The following is a 12148-nucleotide window of genomic DNA, read 5'->3' on the forward strand; positions in this document are numbered from 1 at the left end:
TTCAGCAGTCTTATATAGTTTTCCTGCACTTAGAAAACATTATGGCTCTTGCGAAAAACCGCTAGAAATTACAATGCATAAAATACTATTAGACCAAAAAATATATATATAGTTCCCAGTAGTAGATAAATATGATTTGAGAGGTAGGGAATTGTGAGCTAAAACCCCCAAACGGATTTTCTATTTCTTTCGGACACTTTTGGAGAACATGTAGCCTGCAGAACTGGGAAAACAGAATGGGATTTTATAGTAGCTCCATTGGCTAATTCACGGGTGGCAGGTCAGTATTGAGACTGCTCCAGACCTCAGGTGAATACCCCATTGCTTTTGTTAGAAAGCTTTATTATATGTTTATTACAAGCATCACAAGCAATGATTATAATAAGTAAAACTTTAGCACATACAATTATTAGAAATGTAAACAAAAAGAAAATGCCTAAGATTCTAATATGTGCCCCCAGAAGCTTTCATTGTATTTTCTGTTGATTTCTAGGTGTGAACCATAAAACCCATATTCAATACCTCTCCGCTGGCTAGCTGAGATGAGTGCATCCATTGCAAAGACATGCTAAATGTCGTGGGCAGGGCATTCTTCAGTCTATCAATTTATTTTTATTAAAGTGTGTTTAACTCCACTGTAATTCGCTCAACTGTGCTTTTCTCCACTACATTTTACTCCCGTTTTGTGCCATTGTAATAAACTGCAATGTAATTTGCTCCACTACGTTTTGCTCCATTATGTTTTGCTCCACTCTGTTTTGCTCCACTCTAATTTTTCTTTAGACAACTACAAAGTGATCAACGCCTACTGTATAATTCTTCTAACCACAACAACCCCTGCACTACTACAATGATAACATACCACTTCTATTCAATGATATAGACCCACAACTAGTCATTTTATCCATACTTCTCCCCATCTCCTCAAAGTATTCTAAGCACCATAGTTAGATACACATTTCAATACCACACATCATCAGCTACAACACTGTGCAATTCCATAATCATTCCTCATCTACCGCTTACACTGCAGACCCAGTAAGGATCATCTCATCTATTCTCCTATACTAACTATATCAAACAAATATTTGCGTTCACACAAACCTTTCTTGGCAAATACTCTGACAAAAACAGCCTCTGATCATCCAGAGAGGTTTGGAGTGGGTATGGGGACAGTGGTACTCCAGTCTGTTTAGCCTGACCATTAGGCCTCCAATCTATCTACCATCTTGGGAGGACCTCCTATCTCAGCAGCATCGCATGGCGATTGAGTGGCACCAACTAAGTGGATTGGATGTACCTGCTTTGGTAGTGGATGTTATTCTTGCTGATTGAAGCCCATCTCCCTAATCTGTTTTCTATGGTTGTTGGGTGAAGTTTATCACGTTTAAGTTGACCCTCTGCAGTCCAGATTGTTGGATGTTTTATGTTTTTTGTTTTTGGTATCTCTGACTCAACTTGGCTTTACCAGCGTTTTGCTTGACCAACTTTCTTTATTCAAGTTACTAATTGTGATCTTGTTTTTTTAAAGAGGAGCTCACATGCATGTTCCCTAATGCATCTTTCAATATACCTTAATGGGACCTTGAAATGGTTCTCCAATTCATTTTTCAAATGGCTCCTAATCAACCCAGGAAAACTGTCTCACACAACCTGGTTTCAAGCAATCTCAACTACAGGAACATCCTCTATGCTGGGATTTAAAAAAATCACCAGAAAGCTGCACACCATTCAGAACTCCACAGCCAAAATCACTCTCAACCTCTCACACCAGACTCGCATCACGCTACATCTAAAAGAACTACCCTGCTTTCCATACACATATGAGCACAATTCAAACTCCTCACTCACACTTTCAAGGCGTTACTTAACACTGGCCCAGCATACCTCAACAATCGCATCCTGCTTTCACAAACCTTCCAGACACCTCCGCTTGTCCGAAATCATCCTCCTCCTTTCACATGTTCCACACATATGGGTAACCAGATCCAGCAGTTGAGCCTTCTCCTACATCGCTCCTAAAGCGTGGAATGACCTGCTGCTACACATAAGATCCTCCTCCTCACATCTTGAATTCCGCAAGAAGCCAAAGACCTGGCTTTTCCACTAGTTCCACTAGGCACTAGGTTTGGCAAGACTCAAACCTGCTCAATGCCAGGATACTCTCCCACGTGATAGTGTGCTCTATAAATCTGCATAACATAATATTCTTTTTTTTAATTTTTTTTATAAACATTTTATTGACAATTCAATACACATCGAGTAAAGCAGTTCACGGACATGACCGTATACAATTAGTAACCCATATGCTGCAACACACAGCAAGTTCGTACATAGTAAAGGGCATGTAGATACAGGTGTGCTCCCCCCCCATTGCCACATAATTACCAAGTATCTTTGAGCCACATTTGAAATTTCTCATAGCATATCCATATTTTGAGAATCAGTCACTCATGCCAGAATCTGAGTCGTCGGGAGGGGGGGGTACATATGTTTCCCCGAAAGTTGTTCCATTTCCCCCACACTCGTGCCCATTTTCAGGGGCATCCCCTGTTAATAAAGACTGTCTTTTCTGCCACCATGGCGCTGTCAAGATCTCAACACCACTGCTGATGGATCGGTGCAATTCGGGCACCCCAGTGTCTTGCAATGTTCCTTTTAGCTAGTGTGACCCAGCTCTGCGCCGCATGGTTTAGATCAGTAGGTTCCCACACATTAAGCACATTCGGGGCTCGAGAGGGGCCTCGAACCCACATGCCTGGGTGATCGTCGTCATAACAGCTCTCCAGTTGTGTGTGATGTGAGGGCAGTCCCATATCGTGTGGTGGAAAGACCCAATGAGCCCGCAACCCCTCAAGCAAAGTGGCGTGTCAGCCCTCCCTATTTTATGCATTACCGACTGCGTGTAGTAAGTTCTGTGCAATATTTTGAGTTGCACGAGCTTTTAACCTGGAAGGGGTTGCCACCTTCCGTGGGGACCCCAGCACCTCCTGCCACTCCTGTTCGTCCAATTCTCCCACCTCTGCCCGCCATCTCTCTTTTAATGTCTGTGTGGGATCTTTCTGATTATTTATCAGCTTTGGATAAGTGAGTGTTTGCCTTTTTGGATAGCGCGTCTTGTGAGTAGACGGTCCTCAAGCGAGGAGGACACGGGCAGATCTGCTCCGGGGGGGTATGTTCTTTGTAAGGGCATTTCTTATTTGAGTGTAGCGATACTGTTCCTTGCCCGCCATCTGATACATTTCCTGTAGCTGTGCAAAGGAAACCACCGCACCTTTTTTCTATAAGTCGACAACTTTGGAAATGCCTATGAGATCCCACCCTGTGAAACCCTTGCACCTGCGCAATTTGCTGAGTCTCGGGGAGTCCCACAGTGGTGTGTGCTGAGTTAATACTCCCTCCCATCCCAGTGCTCGCTGCGCTGTGTACCAGATTTGCACATTGTGGGCCGTGGGTCCAACTAGCGTGTTTATCTTGTGCTTATCGTACAATGCCTCCAGGGGACCATTCACACCTAACATGAGCCTGTCCAGGCGCAGAGCTGGTTCATCCTGTGGGGCGTGCAGCCGCTTATTGATCACTATAAGCTGAAATGCCCAGTAATATAGCTGTATGTTGGGCAGGGCGATGCCGCCGTCGTACCAACTGCGAGTTAGTTTACTCAAAGCTATTCGATGAGGTTTTCCCTCCCATAGGAGATGGCCCACCTCCGCCTCGATGGCTTTAAAATATGAGTCAGGAACCGGTGTGGTTGTATTTTGTAATACATACAGGAACCTAGGGAGGGCCATCTTGAACAATGCCGCTCTCCCCGTAATGTCAATGGGAGTGATTGCCAGTTTTTAACATCGTTCTTCAGCCTCCTCAGCGGTGGGAGCAGATTCCGTTCCATTAATTGTTCGTGGTGGGGCGTGATATTTATACCCAGATGTTTAAAACTGGTTTGTGTTATCTGTATCTCCGCTCCCCGGGGTAGGATTGGGGGAGGGCCCTGAAATGTATACAACGTAATCTGAAAGAAACACGTTAGTTAGATTCCTCACCTTAGAATATCCCCAGGCGTCAGACTGGATCCGGAAGATTTTTTCGTCAGCAATACCCCTTGCGCGTCGCTAGGCGTCTGCGGCTCCGCGTCCGTCGTACTTAGACAGCGCCCTCGCGCGCTGACGTCAGTTCTTCTTTTTTCCGCGCCAGTAAGCGCAGATCCGGGAGAGCTACCCCTTTTAGTCTTTTTTGACTAAGTTTTTTGATCCTTTTTGATCTTGTCTTGACTCCGGTGCCGGTAGGATGCCTGGTTTCAAAGCCTGTACTGACTGTAACCGCTTGATGTCGGTTACGGATCATCACCGCCGGTGCCTTTACTGTTTGGGCCTCGACCACGACGCGGAGTCATGTTCGGACTGCAAGGCCCTGACCTTGAAGGCTAGACGGGAGCGGTCCCGTAAGCTCCTCGAGATTCGCCACTCGGCTCCGCGCCCCTCTCGATCCCGGTCCAGGAGGAGGTCCAAGGATCGGTCGCGGAGCCGCTGCCGACGTCATCATCGCTCGTCTGGCGCCAAGTCTTCGGGTAAGTCAAAGCACTCCAAGAAGTCCAAGAGGCGACACCGCTCTTCGGACTCCCCTCGCCGGTCGCGCGACTCGGCCGAGGGTCAGGGTGGTTCCACCCCCGCGGCTCCAGCGGTGCCAAGTCCCCATACCCGCCGGTCCCTGGGACTGACGCGACGCCGGCGGAAGTCAGTGCCTTCCTCTCGGCCATGAGGAGCCTGGCTCCGCCGTCGACGCCCGCTGGCGCGCCTTCGGGCCCCGCGGACCCGACTGGGCAACCTTGCATGCCGGCGGCTCCGGCCCGCCGGCTCCGGCCCTGACGCCGCAGGTCCCCGAGGGACTCGCCCCCGAGTCCCCGTCGACGCCGGTCGACCTCGTCACGCCTCCTCCACCGGCGTCGACACCGGTTCCACCTCCGACGCCGGCTCCGCTCGGCGTCGAGCCCCAGTTCAGCCCCGCTCCGGATCCGGCGCCGTTGCGGCGTCGATGGACGCCGCGTACGGCGCCGTTAGAGACACATTATGTCTATCGTCCGGCTCCGATCCTTCCTCCTGTTTACCAGGATTCGGATGACGGGGGCGAATGGGAGGGGTCCGAGGATCCTATGGCCGTTCAGGCTCAGCTGTCACAGGACTGGGCAGATGAACTGGGGGAGGCCAGTGGTCTGGATACCTCACCAGACACTGGATTCATCTCTCCTCCGACTGTGGCTTCGGAGGAGGGTGCTGCTTTCTCTGTGGTGCTGCGCAAGGCGGCCGCAGCCCTTGGGCTCGAGCTGCCTGCCGTGGCTGTGAGGACTAACGTCCTCACCGAGGTGCTTCAGTCTGCAGCAAGCTCCACTGAGCCTCTGCTGCAATTCAATGAGGCCCTCATTGACGTTCTGCAGGGCACCTGGTCCAAGCCCTCCACAGTTTCTCCTGTGGACAGGAACGTTGCCAGGCGCCACCGCCCTGCTCCGGGCGACCCCAGTTTTCTGTCCCAACACCCCACCCCCGAGACCCTGGTTATCCAGGCTTCTACCTCCCAATCCTCCTTCCCGACCGCCCCGCCGGACCGGGATTTCAAGAGACTGGAACAGTTTGGCAAAAAGCTGTTCTCCTCCCTTAGTTTGGGTCTGCGGTCTTTAAACACCGCTTGTCTTTTGGACCGTTATTCCCACTCTCTGTGGGATACGGTGGAGGACGTGCTGCCCCTGTGCTCGGAGGAGGCCCAAACACAACTTACCCAGGCTCTGGCCGATGGGAGGGATGCAGCACGACATGCAATCCGATGTGGGCTTGACACGACGGACTCGCTGGGTAGGGCGATTTCTACCACGGTGGCGCTTAGACGTCACGCCTGGCTGCGGTCCACGTCTTTTTCGGGGGATGTCCAGAGCACTCTCATGGACATACCCTTTGATGGCACTCACCTTTTTGGTGAGAAAGCGGACAGTGCGCTGAATCGCTTTAAGGACTCCCGGGCTACGGCCAAGTCCTTGGGCCTCTCGGCCCCGCGATCGCAAACTTCCGCTGTTCGCCCCTTTCGTGGCCAAGGAAGGGGCGCCTCCTTACGTCCGCCTAGCCACCAGCCGCAGACACAACCTGCGCGCGGTCGCGGACGTGGTTTCCGCCGAGGCGGTTCTGGAGGCCGACGTGGTCAGCCCACATCCACCCCGGCAGCATCCGCCTCCAAGCCTTCCTAGTCCGAGCTTTCCGGCCCATTCCTCGCCAGTGGGCGGCAGAGTTCGCCATCACCTGCTCCACTGGCGTACCATCACTTCGGACAGGTGGGTGCTGCAAATCGACCGAAGGGGCTACTCCCTCCCCTTCGAGACGACCCCTACAGCCATGCCACCGCAGCACCACCGTATCTCGGAGGATCATTTGAATCTTCTGCTAGAGGAAGTTTCGGCCCTCTTGGCCAAAGAGGCCGTCGAGCGCGTTCCGAGCCCAGAAGTAGGTCGTGGTTGGCAAAGGGGGCCTACGCCCCTATCTTGGACCTCAGGAACGTCAATGCCTACCTCCGGAAGGAACGGTTCAAGATGTTGACTTTGGCTCAGGTTCTAGCTGCCCTCGACCCTGGAGACTGGATGGTAGCGTTGGACTTGCAGGACGCATATTTCCACATCCCCGTCCTGCCGGCCCACCGGCGTTACCTGCGGTTCACGTTGGGCCAGGAGCATTTTCAGTTCACCGTGCTCCCCTTCGGCCTCACCAGTGCCCCTCGGGTGTTCACGAAAGTGATGGCGGTGGTCGCAGCTCATCTGCGCAGATCAGGGGTTCCAGTCTTCCCCTATCTCGACGACTGGTTGTTGAAGGCGGGCTCGCCCCAGGCAGTCGTCTCCCACCTCCAGACTACGGCGGATCTCCTGCATTTGCTGGGGTTTTCCATCAACGTGCCGAAGTCCCACCTGAGTCCCTCTCAGCAGCTCCTCTTCATCGGAGCGGTTCTCGATTCGGCGCAGTTCCAGGTCTATCCGCCGGAACAGCGGGTCCGGGATATTCAGGCCCTGATTCCCATCTTTCGGCCTCTATCCTGAGTTTCGGTCAGGCTAGTGTTGCGGCTTCTGGGGCTGATGGCCTCCTGCATCCTACTAGTGCATCACGCCAGGCGGCGCATGCGGGCTCTGCAGTGGGACCTGAAGTTTCAGTGGGCCCAGCATCACGGAAACCTGTCCGACCATGTCTTGATCTCGGAGGGCACTGCACAGCAGTGGCAGTGGTGGCTCACGGACCGCGATTGGGTCATGGGCAAGAGCCTCTCCCTTCCCCAACCGGAGCATGCCGTAGTGACGGATGCGTCCCTCCTGGGATGGGGTGGCCATATGGGAGAGGCGGAGATCAGAGGTCTCTGGTCTCCGGCGGAGTCTCGTCTCCACATCAACCTGTTGGAGTTGAGAGCGATCCGACTTGCACTGAAAGCCTTCCTTCCCTCTGTCAGGGGAAGTGTCGTGCAGGTGTTCACGGACAACACCACCGCCATGTGGTATTGCAACAAACAGGGCGGGGTGGGGTCGTGGACCCTTTGTCAGGAGGCTTTGCGCCTCTGGACATGGCTGGAACACCAGGGCGTCACCCTAGTGGTTCAACATCTGGCGGGCTCTCTGAACGCCAGAGCAGACGAACTCAGCCACCGGTGCATGATGGATCACGAATGGCGTCTGAACTCCGAAGCGGCACAAGGTCTCTTTCAGCAGTGGGGAGAGCCTTGGTTAGATCCATTCGCCACCGAAGAGAACGCACAATGTCAGAAGTTCTGCGCGTTGGAATTTCCAAGGCGGCACTCGCTCGGCGACTCTTTTCGTCACGACTGGAGTTGCGGTCTGTTGTACGCCTTTCCGCCTATACCACTTCTGCCCAGAGTGCTGAAGAAGATCAGGCGCGACCGGGCCCAAGTCATCTTGGTGGCTCATGACTGGGCACGAAGGTACTGGTATCCCGAGCTACTCAGTATGTTGACCGATCCTCCGATACGTCTGCCCCTTCGGGAGGATCTTCTGTCGCAGCAGCAGGGGACGGTTCTCCACCCGAACCTGTCCAGCCTTCACCTCCATGCGTGGAGATTGAGCGGCGGCAGTTGATGCCATTTGACTTGCCTCCTGAAGTCTGTGATATCATTCTGGCAGCCAGGCGTCCCTCCACAAAGACGGTATACGCCTGCCGGTGGAACAAATTTGTGGCATGGTGCACAGCAAAGGCTGTGGATCCCCTTTCCGCCCCTCTTTCTGAGGTTCTCCTCTTTCTTCTTTCCTTGGCCCAGCAGGGCTCTGCCTTGGGCACCTTGAAAGGTTATCTTGCTGCCATCTCTGCCTTCTTAAGGCTTCCTGATCAGCCTTCTCTTTTCAAGTCCCCGGTAGTTACACGCTTTCTAAAAGGCATTACTCAGACGTTCCCTCCTGTCCCTTTTGTAATGCCTCAGTGGGACTTGAATCTTGTTCTCACATTTCTAATGTGCGCTCCCTTTGAGCCTCTTCATAATTGTCCTCTTAGTCTCCTGACGCTTAAGACTGATTTTCTGGTAGCCATCACCTCGGCTAGACGGGTGAGTGAGCTCCAGGCTTTATCATCAAAGCCTCCTTTTCTATCTGTTCATCCGGACAAGGTTGTCCTTCGGCCTCGTCCCTCCTTTCTTCCGAAAGTGGTGACCCCCTTTCATCTTGGGCAATCTGTCACCTTGCCCACCTTCTTTCCGCATCCTTCCAAAGAGGAAGAGAGGCTCCACCGTCTGGACCCAAAACGTGCGCTCTCTTTTTATGTGGACCGCACAAAGCAGTTCCGGGTGGATGACCAACTTTTCATTGGATACGTGGGTGCTAAGAAGGGGAAAGCTGTGCACAAACGGACCATCTCTCGGTGGGTCGTTTTGTGCATCAAAATTTGTTATTCCTTGGCAAAAAAGGACCCTCCTGTTGGGCTTCGCGCCCATTCTACTCGGGCCACAGCGGCTACTACTGCTTTGGGACGGGGTGTCCCTTTGCAGGACATCTGTCAGGCGGCTACGTGGGCTTCGCTCCACACGTTTGCCAGGCATTATTGCCTTGACAGCCAAGTCCGGAGGGATGGCTTCTTTGGCCGTTCTGTCCTCCAGGACTTTCTGGTGTGATCTTGGTTCGCAGACCCACCACCGGGGTTGGTATTGCTTGGGTATCTATTCTAAGGTGAGGAATCTAACTAACGTGTTTCTTTCAGATGAACAAGTTACTTACCTTCGGTAACGATGTATCTGTAAGAAACATTAGTTAGTTAGATTCCTCACCGACCCACCCATCCTCCCCGTTCTGCGAACTGACATCTAGGGTTAAGGTTGTCCTTTTCAGGCCCCTAGATTTTATTTTTGGCACCAGTGTCTGTCTCTTGCATGGCTCTGCGTTCCTGGCGCGGAAAGCTATGTACAACAACTGACGTCAGCGCGCGAGGGCGGCGTCTAAGTACTCCGATGACGTCATCCCGGCGCACGACGACGCCGATGACGGACGCGGAGCCGCAGACGACGCCTAGCGACGCGCAAGGGGTATTGCTGACGAAAAAATCTTCCGGATCCAGTCTGACGCCTGGGGATATTCTAAGGTGAGGAATCTAACTAACTAATGTTTCTCACAGATACATCGTTACCGAAGGTAAGTAACTTGTTCATTTGGCCCAGTTGATGGTATATCCGGAGACCCTGCCATAGGACGCGCAAATGTCGAGTAAACAATTAATGGACCGCCTGGGATGTGTCAGGTATAATAAAATGTCATCGGCGTAAAGGGAGATAGGATCCTCCCATCCCTCTGCCCACTTCGGTCCCTAAATCACTGGGTCTCTTCTCATCCACGCCGCTAGCGGCTCCAATGCAAGGGCGAACAGAAGTGGGGAGAGGGGACAGCCCTGTCTGGTTCCCCGCCCCAACGGGAAGACCTCTGACAGGCGCCCATTGACCGTCACCTGTGCCAGTGGCTGTGCGCAGAGCAGCTGTATCCAGGCACAGAATTTGGGTCCAAAGCCCAAGTGTCGCCGCTTCTTAATGGATATATGGCCCCCTAGCCAAAACCCTGTGACGTTGTCTGAGGTTCAGCGCCGTGTTTCTGCCAGGCATAAAACCAGATTGGTCTGGGTGTATGAGTGTCGCGAGGTGGGGCTGCAGCCTAGTTGCTAATGCCTTAGCCAGTATTTTCACCTCCGCGTTAAGGAGCGAAATTGGTCGATTGGAGTTGCACTCCTGTGGGGGGGTTTACCAGGCTTAAGAATTGTAATAATCATCGCCACCCTTTGATCACGAGGTAGAGAGGACGCCACTAGGCTGGCCTGGTACATTCGTAGCAGGTGTGGTACCAGAGTGTCCGCCTCCCTTTTGAACAACTCCATTGGGACGCCGTTCTTTCCCCAATTGCAGTCCCCTAATAGCAGCCGCGATTTCTTCTCTTGTGAGGTCCGCCTCTAGTAATTGTACATCCTGCGGTGTAAGTTTAGGAAGTAGTATGTCTCTTAGAAAATCTAAGTTTTCCTCTACCGTTGTAGTGGCCACAGGAGTGTATACGGCTTCATAGTGGCATGCAAACACCTTAACGATGTCATCAGGGTCTGTTATCATTTCCCCACTATCTAATTGGAGTTGTGCAACCCATCGGCTGGTCCTTTCTTTTTTGTCTAACCACGCTAGTAATTGCCAGCCTTGTCCCCCACTTCATATATCTTGTGCTGCGTCTTCATGATGCGTGCCTTTGCTTCCTCCCATACATGATCCCTGTAGGCTTGCTTAGCGAGACTAAGGGTGTGGGCAGTGTTCTCGTTGGGATCTGCAGTGTGGGCGCCCTCCACAAGATCCACCGCCTGTTCTAGTTCCAATACCTACTGAGTCATGTCACGTTTGTGGGCCGTGACTGCAGAGATGGCCTTTACGCGCATGACCGTCTTATACGCCTCCCAGAGTGTGACTGGGGAAGCCACTGAGTATTCATTCTCCTGAAAGTATTGGTTCGTGGTCCTATGTATACCCTTACGTATGATTGGCACCTTGAGGTACCCGGGGTGAATGGGGAAAATACGTCTCCGTCCCGTGAGGTGTGGTGCATACAATAGTAATATCGGGGAATGATCCGAGATTCCCCTAGGGAGGTGTGCGGTGTCTCGTATAGCGCCCAGGCCTGTCGGTGTTGTGAGGAATAGATCTATCCGTGAGAGACTGTTATGTGCGCCTGAGTGGTACGTATACTGATGGTCTGTTGGGTGTCGCATGCGCCAGACATCCAGCAAGCCCATCGCCTCGGTGAAGTCTCGTAGGATCGATGTGCATGCTACCGTCCCCCTTTTTGGGCGTCTGTCCGTTACATCATCCATTGTGGCATTAAAATCTCCCCCTATTACAAGTTCTCCGCGGGGCAGGTCTGGCAGAAATTTACCCAGGGCTGGGAAAGCAAGTGTGTGAAGTGCCGGCTGTATGTACACTGAGACAAAATTATACACCTTCCCCTCCCACTGACATGAGGTCGCCGCAAAGCGCCTCTGGTCATCCGTCCATGACCCATTCACTGTTACAGGGCAGCTCTTTCTGATCAGAACCCCGACTCCTCGAGAACCAGACGTAAACTCTGAGTGAGTCACCATCTTAAACCCCCATCTATCCAGTGCTTTAACAGCAGTGCCCACCAGGTGGGTTTCTTGTAAAAGGCAGACTGAAGGGCCTTGCCTCCTGAGGTACTGCAACACTAGACCTGTTTAATCTTATTCCCGAGCCCATTCACATTCCAGGCTATTACGGTCAATGGCCTGCCTTGCGCACGTGCGTGATCTAATTGTGAGCTTGTGGTCCTAGATGGCATAGTCTAGAGAATTGTGTTGGCGTTGCTTGATAGTGGGTTTGAAACTGCGGATTAGTAAGCGTGTGGGGTACCGGTCGTGTGACTAACTCTACCTGTTGTACTTGCACTCGTGTGTATATAGCGTAAGAAACATTCATGAACAAAAACCAACAAAAAGAACAAATCCCCACCACCACCCCCCTCCCTGCTCCCCTGCCAGGCGGAACCCCAACTACCCGCCACCCCAACATTGCAGAGTGCTTCATTCCCATTAACCTGTACTTGCGTGGAAGGGGAGGAAATCCGGGAGGCGCCTCTGTCGTTCCCCTGCCTGAAGACAAA

At 52.4% G+C, this 12148-nt stretch overlaps 1 protein-coding gene across 3 annotated transcripts in view; it reads left to right on the forward strand.

The window, feature by feature from the left end:
* The window catches only part of LYST (lysosomal trafficking regulator), a 3752809-nt gene that overhangs the window by 1267851 nt on the left and 2472810 nt on the right, over positions 1–12148 (forward strand). The gene's annotated exons all lie outside the window — the stretch shown is intronic.

This window comes from Triturus cristatus, chromosome 6 (assembly GCF_964204655.1).
Source record: "Triturus cristatus chromosome 6, aTriCri1.1, whole genome shotgun sequence".
Lineage (NCBI taxonomy): Eukaryota > Metazoa > Chordata > Amphibia > Caudata > Salamandridae > Triturus > Triturus cristatus.